The sequence below is a fragment of the Rutidosis leptorrhynchoides genome, chromosome 7 (assembly GCF_046630445.1).
Source record: "Rutidosis leptorrhynchoides isolate AG116_Rl617_1_P2 chromosome 7, CSIRO_AGI_Rlap_v1, whole genome shotgun sequence".
NCBI lineage: Eukaryota > Viridiplantae > Streptophyta > Magnoliopsida > Asterales > Asteraceae > Rutidosis > Rutidosis leptorrhynchoides.
The window spans coordinates 47,384,995-47,397,340 of NC_092339.1; positions in this window are offsets into that span (position 1 = coordinate 47,384,995).

Sequence of the window (12,346 nt, forward strand, 5' to 3'; positions counted from 1 at the left end):
TATCTTATACCGTTGGGAAGGTAATTTGACGAGAAAAACAACTAAACACATTTCATCAATCAATCTACCTATTACAACAACCAAAACCGCATCTAATGCTTAACATTAACCGCATACAAGTTCATAAATGCAATTCAATGATTCGGGCAACCCATTTACATGAATGATATGCCGTTTCGAAGGTAATCAAGCATACAATCCAACTAAACACTTACCAATAATAATCCATGGCATTCAATGCATCAAAAGTCCATTTCAAGTTCATCAAACCCTAACCCAAATTCACCAAAATCAATAATCAAGTTCATGAAGTTTTCTAAGGCAACCTACACATCAAATTGAAGCTAGTGATACAAGGAACACAATTAGAACATGAACTTTTAACATCTAACAACATATGATCATCCAAAATTCAAGAACAACACACCAAAAGTCAAGTTCATGCTAGTTACACTAAAACAACGAGATCGAGCATATAAATTACACACACGACATCACAATGAGCCATAGACACTAACTAACACCATTTCAAGTCAAAAACACGAATTTAGAGAAATCTAGAGTTTTAGAAATGTTACCCAAACGAGATGAAGTTGGTACCAAAATGAAGAGGATGAAGAGAGGATCACGAATATGTAATTTATTTTGTTGTAAGCCTCCTAGATCGAATTTAGATGATGATTGAATGAATTTGGAAATTGGGTGTGTGTTCTTGCTAGAGAGAAAGAGAGAGAGATGGAGATGGTTGAATGGTGGTGATTGGGGTGGACTAGGTGACCTAGTCAACTAGTTTGCCCCGTGTCAATTTTAGTCCCTCAAGTTTGAATCGGGTGCGTGAATTACCTAATCGAGATAATTTAAAACGCGTATTAACGAAAGATGTTATAAATATATAACGGAATTTAAAATAGTTAAACGGAAAGTAAATGGAAAAAGGCGGGATGTTACATTACCTACTCCTTAAAAGAAATTTCGTCCCGAAATTTAAGTAGGCGTAGTAGTCGTTGTTTCTTCCTCGAGATCTTGTGTTTCCGAATTCACGAATAGATGAGGATACTTCCTTTGCATTTGATCTTGTCTTTCCCAAGTAAACTCGGGTCCCCTTTTGGCGTTCCAACGGACTTTAACAATCGGGATTCGGCTTTGTTTCAATGTCTTGACAGAGGTGTCCACAATTTCAACCGGTTCCTCCACAAAATGAAGTTTGTCATCAATAGTAAGTTCCTCGAGAGGGATGACGATATCGGGTTCGGCAAGACACTTTTTCAAGTTAGATACATGGAAGGTAGGATGAACGGAGTTCAATTGAGGCGGAAGATCTAAACGATACGCAACGGTTCCAATACGCTCCAAGATTTCGAAAGGACCAATATACCGTGGATTTAGCTTCCCACGTTTCCCAAAACGGATTACACCCTTCCAAGGTGCGACTTTTAACATGACGCGGTCACCGACTTGAAATTCAAGGTCGTTGCGTCTTTTGTCGGTATAGCACTTTTGACGACTCCGGGCCGTCCGAAGCCTATCTCGGATTTGAACGATCTTCTCGGTGGTTTCGTGAATGAGTTCGGGTCCGGTGATTTGTACGTCGCCTACTTCGGCCCAACAAAGAGGTGAACGACATTTTCGGCCATATAGCGCTTCAAAAGGTGTGGCCTTTATACTCGCGTGATAACTATTGTTGTAAGAGAACTCGGCGAGAGGTAAGTGCTTGTCCCAAGCTTTTCCGAAATCAACCACGCAAGCTCGTAACATGTCCTCTAAGGTTTGAATTGTGCGTTCGCTTTGTCCATCGGTTTGAGGATGATATGCGGTGCTCATGTCTAAACGCGTTCCCAACGCTTCTTGCAAAGTACGCCAAAATCTAGAAACGAAACGGCCATCTCGGTCGGAGATAATCGATAAAGGTACACCGTGTCGGGCTACGATCTCCTTAATGTAAAGTTGTGCAAGTTTCTCCATTTTGTCCGTTTCTTTCATGGCCAGGAAGTGTGCGGATTTGGTGAGACGGTCAACAATAACCCAAATGGTATCATAACCGCCCGTCGTTTTTGGTAGTTTGGTGATAAAATCCATCGTTATCCTTTCCCACTTCCATTGCGGGATCTCAGGTTGTTGAAGTAGTCCGGACGGTCTTTGGTGTTCGGCTTTGACTTTGGAACATGTCAAACACTTGGAAACATAAGTAGCTACGTCCCTTTTGATGTTCGGCCACCAATATAGTTGTTTAAGGTCGTGGTACATCTTATTGGCACCGGGGTGAATCGAGTATCGTGACTTATGGGCTTCATCTAAAATAAGGCTTCGTAGATCCCCATAACTAGGCACCCAAATTCTTCCGGCGAAATATCGGAGTCCGGTTTCTTTAACTTCGAATCGAGAGGTGAGGACGTTCAAGTGTTCGAGAGAGATGTTTTCATCCTTGAGAGCCTCATCTTGGGCTACCCGAATTTGGCTATTAAGGTTGGTGTGAATGGTGATGTTTAAAGCTCAGACACGGAGAGGCACCGCTCTTTCTTTTCGACTTAAGGCATCGGCTACTACATTTGCCTTCCCGGGATGGTAACGAAGCTCGCAATCGTAATCGTTTAAGGTTTCAATCCACCTTCGTTGTCTCATGTTTAGTTGCTTTTGATCGAAAATGTGTTGGAGACTTTTGTGGTCGGTAAAGATAGTACTCTTGGTTCCATAAAGATAGTGTCTCCACATTTTAAGTGCAAAGACAACGGCTCCGAGTTCGAGATCATGTGTCGTATAGTTTCGTTCATGAATTTTGAGTTGTCGAGAAGCATAAGCAATGACTTTCGTTCGTTGCATCAATACACACCCAAAACCATGTTTCGAGGCATCACAATATACAACAAAGTCATCATTGCCTTCGGGAAGTGACAAGATAGGAGCGGTGGTTAGCTTCGTTTTCAAGATTTGGAATGCGGATTCATGTTCGGTCGCCCAAATGAATTTCTTTCCCTTGTGAGTCAATGCGGTTAGAGGACGTGCAACCAAAGAGAAGTTTTCGATGAATCTACGATAGTACCCGGCGAGACCCAAAAATTGACGAATGTGAGTAGGAGTAGTAGGAGTCTCCCATTTGCTAATGGCTTCGATTTTCGTTGGATCGAATTTAATACCTTGGTCACTTACAACATGTCCAAGAAATTGAACTTCCTTTAACCAAAATTCACACTTGGAGAATTTGGCATAGCGTTGTTCTTGTCTTAAAAGTTCAAGCACAAGTCGGAGATGTTGTTCGTGCTCTTCTTCATTTTTAGAATAGATCAATATGTCATCGATGAACACAATAACGAATTTATCGAGATACGGTTTGCACACGCGGTTCATAAGATCCATGAACACCGCCGGTGCGTTAGTGAGACCAAATGGCATGACAAGGAATTCATAACTACCATAACGAGTTCGGAAAGCGGTTTTGGAGACATCTTCCCCCTTAACCCTCAATTGATGATAACCCGAGCGGAGATCGATTTTCGAATATACACAAGACCCTTGTAGTTGATCAAAGAGGTCATCGATGCGAGGAAGAGGATATCGGTTCTTAACCGTCAATTTATTTAGTTCACGATAATCAATGCACATTCGTAGGGATCCGTCTTTCTTTTTAACAAACAAAATCGGAGCGCCCCAAGGTGAATGGCTAGGTTGGATAAAACCACGATCAAGTAGTTCTTGGATTTGACTTTGCAATTCTTGCATTTCAGATGGAGCGAGTCTATATGGTGCACGTGCTACGGGTGCGGCTCCCGGAATAAGATCGATTTGGAATTCAACCGGTCGATGAGGCGGAAGACCCGGCAATTCGTCGGGAAATACATCGGAATAGTCACTAACAATTGGCACATCATCGATGTGCTTCTCATCGGACTCGACTTTCTTAACGTGAGCAAGGATCGCAAAACAACCCTTACGGAGTAGTTTTCTAACTTTAATACACGAAACGAGGTTGAGTCCGGTGCAACTCTTATCGCCATAGACGATCAAAGGTTCACCATTCTCGATAGGAATTCGGATTGCGTTAAGATCACAAAGAATGTGAGATTTCGTTTTGACTAACCAATTCATACCGATTATTACATCAAAGCTTCCTAGTTCCATGGGTATCAAGTCAATTTCAAATTCCTTACCCAAAATGTTTATCGTACACCCTCGGTAATATGTGTCGGCACTTAATAGTTTCCCGTCAGCCACTTCAATGGTATAAGTGGTATCTAATGGAAGAGGTGAAGTGCTAAAAGAATGAGTCAAAGTCTTGGATACAAAGCATTTATCGGCACCCGAATCGAATAAACAAGAGACATAAGAATTGTTGAGAAGAAACGTACCCGTGACTAGTTCAGTGTCATCCCGGGCTTCCTCGGTGTTGATGTTGAAAGCTCGGCCGCGTGTGTTGGGGTTATCTTTCTTCTTTGGGCATGCATTTCTATAATGACCCGTTTGACCACATTCGTAACAAGTGCCCGTCTTTGGTGCATTGGGCCACTTTCGAGCAACGGGAGTGGCACTTTTACAATCGTTGGCCTTATGACCAACTCCTTGGCACCGGTGGCAAATTAACTTGCCACATTCACCAAAGTGATGTTTGTTGCATTTGTTGCAAAGAGGTAGGTTCCCGGCATAACCCCTCTTGCCGTCGGAGGTGTAAGGCTTCTTAACAAAGTTGTTGTTGCTTGATTGGGAGGGTTCCCACTTTCTTTTGTTGCCGCCCGATTTATCCTCGGCCTTAGGTGCCGGAACTACGATTTCGTCAACCGTTTCTATCAATTTGCGGGCCATGTTCAAAGCTTCTTGATGATTAGTGGGTTTGGATGACATTACTCCGTGTTTGATGCTCTTTGGAAGACCATCCATGTAAAGTTCAACCCTTAAAGCTTCGGGGTTCACAAGATTTGGGCACATCAAGGCTAGTTCAGAAAATCGTTGATTATAAGCCTTGAGATCATTTCCGATCGCCTTTAAAGTTCTTAGCTCTTGTTCGAGCCTTTGGGTTTCTTCACGAGGGAAATATTCGACAATCATCTTTTCACTCAAGTCGGCCCAAGAGAGGGCGTGAGCTTCATCGGTACCCACCGATTGTACATAAGTATTCCACCATGTAAGAGCGACACCGGCGAAGGTGTGAGTGGAGTATTTGACCTTGTCTTGGTCCCGACAACCGCTTATGCTAAAGACGGCTTCCGTTTGCTCAAACCATCAGGTGAGCACGACCGGTCCCCCGATTCCATCAAAAGTGTGAGGTTTGCACCCCATGAAAGCTTTATAGGAGCATCCCTCGTTTGAGTTTCCGGCTCCATTGTTGTTGTTGTTGTTGTTGTTGTTGTGGTTGTTATTATTATTGTTGTTGGATGAGTGACCGGCCATGGCCGCATCTACGGTGGTGGCTATCATCCGTTCGAGAGCTTGTTCGGGAGTTTCATTGCGGCGTACACGACGAGGAGCCATTGTTCCTTCAAGACACAAGAATATCATTGATTAGTATTCTCAATAATACTAACCGTGATATAGAATAAAGATAAAGAGAAGTTTTTCCTCGGCTCGCCTTAAATTCTTTATGTCATAATGTCGGAACGTTCATATGAGTCACCGTAATATAATCCCGGAAATTATATTACCCTGATTCATATGTGCATTCGACATCATTTCATATAGTCAAGGTGGCGCGTCAATCAAATTAAACAACGTGAGATTAAGATGAACTAAGAGTAGATATGAGTAGAAGCGTTCGAGTATAAATGCACAAGTAGTCAAGTAATTCCTACTTCAAGTCTATATGCCGGTTGTAGTCTAGACTCACCAATGTACCCTATGACTCGAGGTTGACACCAATGAACTCTAAATCCCTACAACCAACGCTCTGATACCATCTGTAGCGACCCGACCAAATCGTCATTGACGGCGCCGTCTACTTAGGTCCCGTTACGTGGTCATAAGTCTTTAAAACAACGTTTGACCAAAAGATATGTCGCATTCATTTCAAATGTAAAGGTTGTTCAAGTTTACAAGAATAGTTCCACCACAAGTTACGATACAAAGTTTTAAGTACAAATGAAACTTATGCGACACAATTTAAAAGTATCCAAAAGACGCTCCATGTATGCATATATACTCGACATCCAATGCAAGTATCAAAATAATGAGCGGAAGCATGTATCATGTATCGTTCAAGGACCTGAGAAAAACATAGTAATCTGTCAACGAAAACGTTGGTGAAATCATAGGTTTAAGTAAGTAAGTACAAGTGAACCACAAGATTTGCATCAATGAAATAATAGTAATACATTCCAAAAGTTTGTTTCACGAGCACCCAATTATCAATGCTTAACATTCCTTCCATTGAACCCCATCACTTAGTGCTAGAACATACACTGTTTCTCGAAAATATATTTCATTCGTAAACGGTAGCGAACCGTTTGAATGAGGGTTTGTCAAACCCATATGGATCCATACAACATAAGTTCTCGCTTACACCCGGCAAGTGTAACTAATGATAATCGAATTGAGGATTTTGTTCTAAACTCGTATGTAGAATGTTTGTTTTCCTGTACTTGTGTTCACTTAGTAAAAGAAATGTTTATGTTTTCTCATCCCAAATGTAAGTTCAAAAAGAGTAAAAGTGGGACTATGATCTCACCTTGAATGCACGAGTAGTAAAGTACTTCAACAAGTAAATGTGTGCAAAGAACAATGCTAGTCTTGACCTAAACAAATAGGTTGTATCAATAACGATAGTCACGATTGGTCAAAGATGTTCAATTAGTCCTATGGCTCGTTACGACTCGATTATGTAGCATGTGAAATCAAATTGTCAAGTTTCATGCAAGGTACAAGTATATAAACAAGTTAGGAAGGTTGCATAATCATTTGGTTAAGTTTGACAAAAAGTCAAACTTTGGTCGGTCAAAGTCAACGAAAAAGTCAACACGTTCGGGTCGTGTCCCGAACTATTTTTCTGAGGTTTTTAATCATGTATGAGCATGTTAGGACAAGTTACATGTGAATCGGAGGTGCGTAGCATAGCAAACATTATTCGAAAATTGACAAAGTTGGACAGACCATAATGGCGCGCCGCGCGGGTATATGGAGCGCCGCGCCATTACCTGTGCAGAGAGTTCTGGCAACTTTTAAGTTTTATGCACGAACCTAACTTCAAACAATCACCATTTATGATCCGTAAACAATCAAGACAAGTATCTTATACCGTTGGGAAGGTAATTTGACGAGGAAAACAACTAAACACATTTCATCAATCAATCTACCTATTACAACAACCAAAACCGCATCTAATGCTTAACATTAACCGCATACAAGTTCATAAATGCAATTCAATGATTCGGGCAACCCATTTACATGAATGATATGCCGTTTCGAAGGTAATCAAGCATACAATCCAACTAAACACTTACCAATAATAATCCATGGCATTCAATGCATCAAAAGTCCATTTCAAGTTCATCAAACCCTAACCCAAATTCACCAAAATCAATAATCAAGTTCATGAAGTTTTCTAAGGCAACCTACACATCAAATTGAAGCTAGTGATACAAGGAACACAATTAGAACATGAACTTTTAACATCTAACAACATATGATCATCCAAAATTCAAGAACAACACACCAAAAGTCAAGTTCATGCTAGTTACACTAAAACAACGAGATCGAGCATATAAATTACACACACGACATCACAATGAGCCATAGACACTAACTAACACCATTTCAAGTCAAAAACACGAATTTAGAGAAATCTAGAGTTTTAGAAATGTTACCCAAACGAGATGAAGTTGGTACCAAAATGAAGAGGATGAAGAGAGGATCACGAATATGTAATTTATTTTGTTGTAAGCCTCCTAGATCGAATTTAGATGATGATTGAATGAATTTGAAAATTGGGTGTGTGTTCTTGCTAGAGAGAAAGAGAGAGAGATGGAGATGGTTGAATGGTGGTGATTGGGGTGGACTAGGTGACCTAGTCAACTAGTTTGCCCCGTGTCAATTTTAGTCCCTCAAGTTTGAATCGGGTGCGTGAATTACCTAATCGAGATAATTTAAAACGCGTATTAACGAAAGATGTTATAAATATATAACGGACTTTAAAATAGTTAAACGGAAAGTAAATGGAAAAAGGCGGGATGTTACAATAGTTATAGTTTTTTTTTTTGGCAAAAATATTAATAATATATATATAAAAGAACCGAGGTTCCGGTGGTACAACATTAAACAGATCATAACGATCTCTAGAAAAACTATGTTCGTTCTAAACAATATGAACGACACATAAGTACTATAAGAATTACAACTGAAAAGTCAAACAAATACAACCCACCAAACCTAAGTCTAAAACATAAACACATAAACCCGATCCCGAATTCAACCCCGCAACAGCACTCCTCAGAAACCGCAAATCCAATCCAATCACCGGGCAACCCAAGAACACCTAACCCGAGGCCTATTTACCGAAGTCACCTAAGTCAACTACGCCGGCAACAACATCGAACCCGCAAACGACCCGACGACGAGAAAGATGGAATGAATGAACTAAACCAGCAGCTACCGAACAGAACCAAAAGCCGAATCAAACCATGAAGGAACCAGTCATCTTCGCCAATTTTCTAACGACATTTACAAACCCCCGGTCCCAAACGGACAAACAAACAACGACCAACTATGGCTAACAACCACCAGCACCACCTAGTGACTACCACCCGCAGTCCACCACCATAAGCCACCACCCGCGGTCACCTGAAAACCAGCCACTACTGTGAACAGCCACCTAAAGCCGTCAACAACAGCTACTAACACCCGTCACCGTCGGCGAAAGAAGACCACCGGAAACCGCCGAATTTCACACAAAAAACACGCACCACCGCATATCAGCCCAAATCGCCCCCACCCAATCCCATTACCGATTACCGACTGAAATGTCCCGTTCTTATTGATTAAAAACGTTCCATATTAATTGATTTCGTTGCGAGGTTTTGACCTCTATATGAGACGTTTTTCAAAGACTGCATTCATTTTTAAAACAAACCATAACCTTTATTTCATAAATAAAGGTTTAAAAAGCTTTACATAGATTATCAAATAATGATAATCTAAAATATCCTGTTTACACACGACCATTACATAATGGTTTACAATACAAATATGTTACATCGAAATCAGTTTCTTGAATGCAGTTTTTACACAATATCATACAAACATGGACTCCAAATCTTGTCCTTATTTTAGTATGCAACAGCGGAAGCTCTTAATATTCACCTGAGAATAAACATGCTTTAAACGTCAACAAAAATGTTGGTGAGTTATAGGTTTAACCTATATATATCAAATCGTAACAATAGACCACAAGATTTCATATTTCAATACACATCCCATACATAGAGATAAAAATCATTCATATGGTGAACACCTGGTAACCGACAATAACACGATGCATATATAAGAATATCCCCATCATTCCGGGACACCCTTCGGATATGATATAAATTTCGAAGTACTAAAGCATCCGGTACTTTGGATGGGGTTTGTTAGGCCCAATAGATCTATCTTTAGGATTCGCGTCAATTAGGGTGTCTGTTCCCTAATTCTTAGATTACCAGACTTAATAAAAAGGGGCATATTCGATTTCGATAATTCAACCATAGAATGTAGTTTCACGTACTTGTGTCTATTTTGTAAATCATTTATAAAACCTGCATGTATTCTCATCCCAAAAATATTAGATTTTAAAAGTGGGACTATAACTCACTTTCACAGATTTTTACTTCGTCGGGAAGTAAGACTTGGCCACTGGTTGATTCAAGAACCTATAACAATATATACATATATATCAAAGTATGTTCAAAATATATTTACAACACTTTTAATATATTTTGATGTTTTAAGTTTATTAAGTCAGCTGTCCTCGTTAGTAACCTACAACTAGTTGTCCACAGTTAGATGTACAGAAATAAATCGATAAATATTATCTTGAATCAATCCACGACCCAGTGTATACGTATCTCAGTATTAATCACAACTCAAACTATATATATTTTGGAATCAACCTCAACCCTGTATAGCTAACTCCAACATTCACATATAGAGTGTCTATGGTTGTTCCGAAATATATATAGATGTGTCGACATGATAGGTCGAAACATTGTATACGTGTCTATGGTATCTCAAGATTACATAATATACAATACAAGTTGATTAAGTTATGGTTGGAATAGATTTGTTACCAATTTTCACGTAGCTAAAATGAGAAAAATTATCCAATCTTGTTTTACCCATAACTTCTTCATTTTAAATCCGTTTTGAGAGAATCAAATTGCTATGGTTTCATATTGAACTCTATTTTATGAATCTAAACAGAAAAAGTATAGGTTTATAGTCGGAAAAATAAGTTACAAGTCGTTTTTGTAAAGGTAGTCATTTCAGTCGAAAGAACGACGTCTAGATGACCATTTTAGAAAACATACTTCCACTTTGAGTTTAACCATAATTTTTGGATATAGTTTCATGTTCATAATAAAAATCATTTTCTCAGAATAACAACTTTTAAATCAAAGTTTATCATAGTTTTTAATTAACTAACCCAAAACAGCCCGCGGTGTTACTACGACGGCGTAAATCCGGTTTTACGGTGTTTTTCGTGTTTCCAGGTTTTAAATCATTAAGTTAGCATATCATATAGATATAGAACATGTGTTTAGTTGATTTTAAAAGTCAAGTTAGAAGGATTAACTTTTGTTTGCGAACAAGTTTAGAATTAACTAAACTATGTTCTAGTGATTACAAGTTTAAACCTTCGAATAAGATAGCTTTATATGTATGAATCGAATGATGTTATGAACATCATTACTACCTTAATTTCCTTGGATAAACCTATTGGAAAAGAGAAAAATGGATCTAGCTTCAATGAATCCTTGGATGGCTAGAAGTTCTTGAAGCAGAATCATGACACGAAAACAAGTTCAAGTAAGATCATCACTTGAAATAAGATTGTTATAGTTATAGAAATTGAACCAAAGTTTGAATATGATTATTACCTTGTATTAGAATGATAACCTACTGTAAGAAACAAAGATTTCTTGAGGTTGGATGATCACCTTACAAGATTGGAAGTGAGCTAGCAAACTTGAAAGTATTCTTGATTTTATGAAACTAGAACTTTTGGAATTTATGAAGAACACTTAGAACTTGAAGATAGAACTTGAGAGAGATCAATTAGATGAAGAAAATTGAAGAATGAAAGTGTTTGTAGGTGTTTTTGGTCGTTGGTGTATGGATTAGATATAAAGGATATGTAATTTTGTTTTCATGTAAATAAGTCATGAATGATTACTCATATTTTTGTAATTTTATGAGATATTTCATGCTAGTTGCCAAATGATGGTTCCCACATGTGTTAGGTGACTCACATGGGCTGCTAAGAGCTGATCATTGGAGTGTATATACCAATAGTACATACATCTAAAAGCTGTGTATTGTACGAGTACGAATACGGGTGCATACGAGTAGAATTGTTGATGAAACTGAACGAGGATGTAATTGTAAGCATTTTTGTTAAGTAGAAGTATTTTGATAAGTGTATTGAAGTCTTTCAAACGTGTATAAATACATATTAAAACACTACATGTATATACATTTTAACTGAGTCGTTAAGTCATCGTTAGTCGTTACATGTAAATGTTGTTTTGAAACCTTTAGGTTAACGATCTTGTTGAATGTTGTTAACCCATTGTTTATTATAACAAATGAGATGTTAAATTATTATATTATCATGATATTATGATATATAATATATCTTAGTATGATGTATATACAGTTAAATGTCGTTACAACGATAATCGTTACATATATGTCTCGTTTCGAAATCATTAAGTTAGTAGTCTTATTTTTACATATGTATTTCATTGTTAATACACTTAATAATATATTTACTTATCATTTAACATAATTAACCAAGTGATTCAATATCTTAATATGATTCATATGTACCTAGTAAGACGTTGTTATAACGATAATCGTTATATATATCGTTTTCGAGTTTCTTAAATTAATAGTCTCATTTTTATGTATATAACTCATTGTTAAAATACCTAATGAGATACATACTTATAATAAAAACATGTTAACTATATATATAACCATATATATGTCATTGTATAGTTTTTACAAGTTTTAACGTTCGTGAATCACCGGTCAACTTGGGTGGTCAATTGTCTATATGAAACATATTTCAATTAATCAAGTCTTAACAAGTTTGATTGCTTAACATGTTGGAAACATTTAATCATGTAAATATCAATCTCAATTAATATATATAAACATGGAAAAGTTCGGG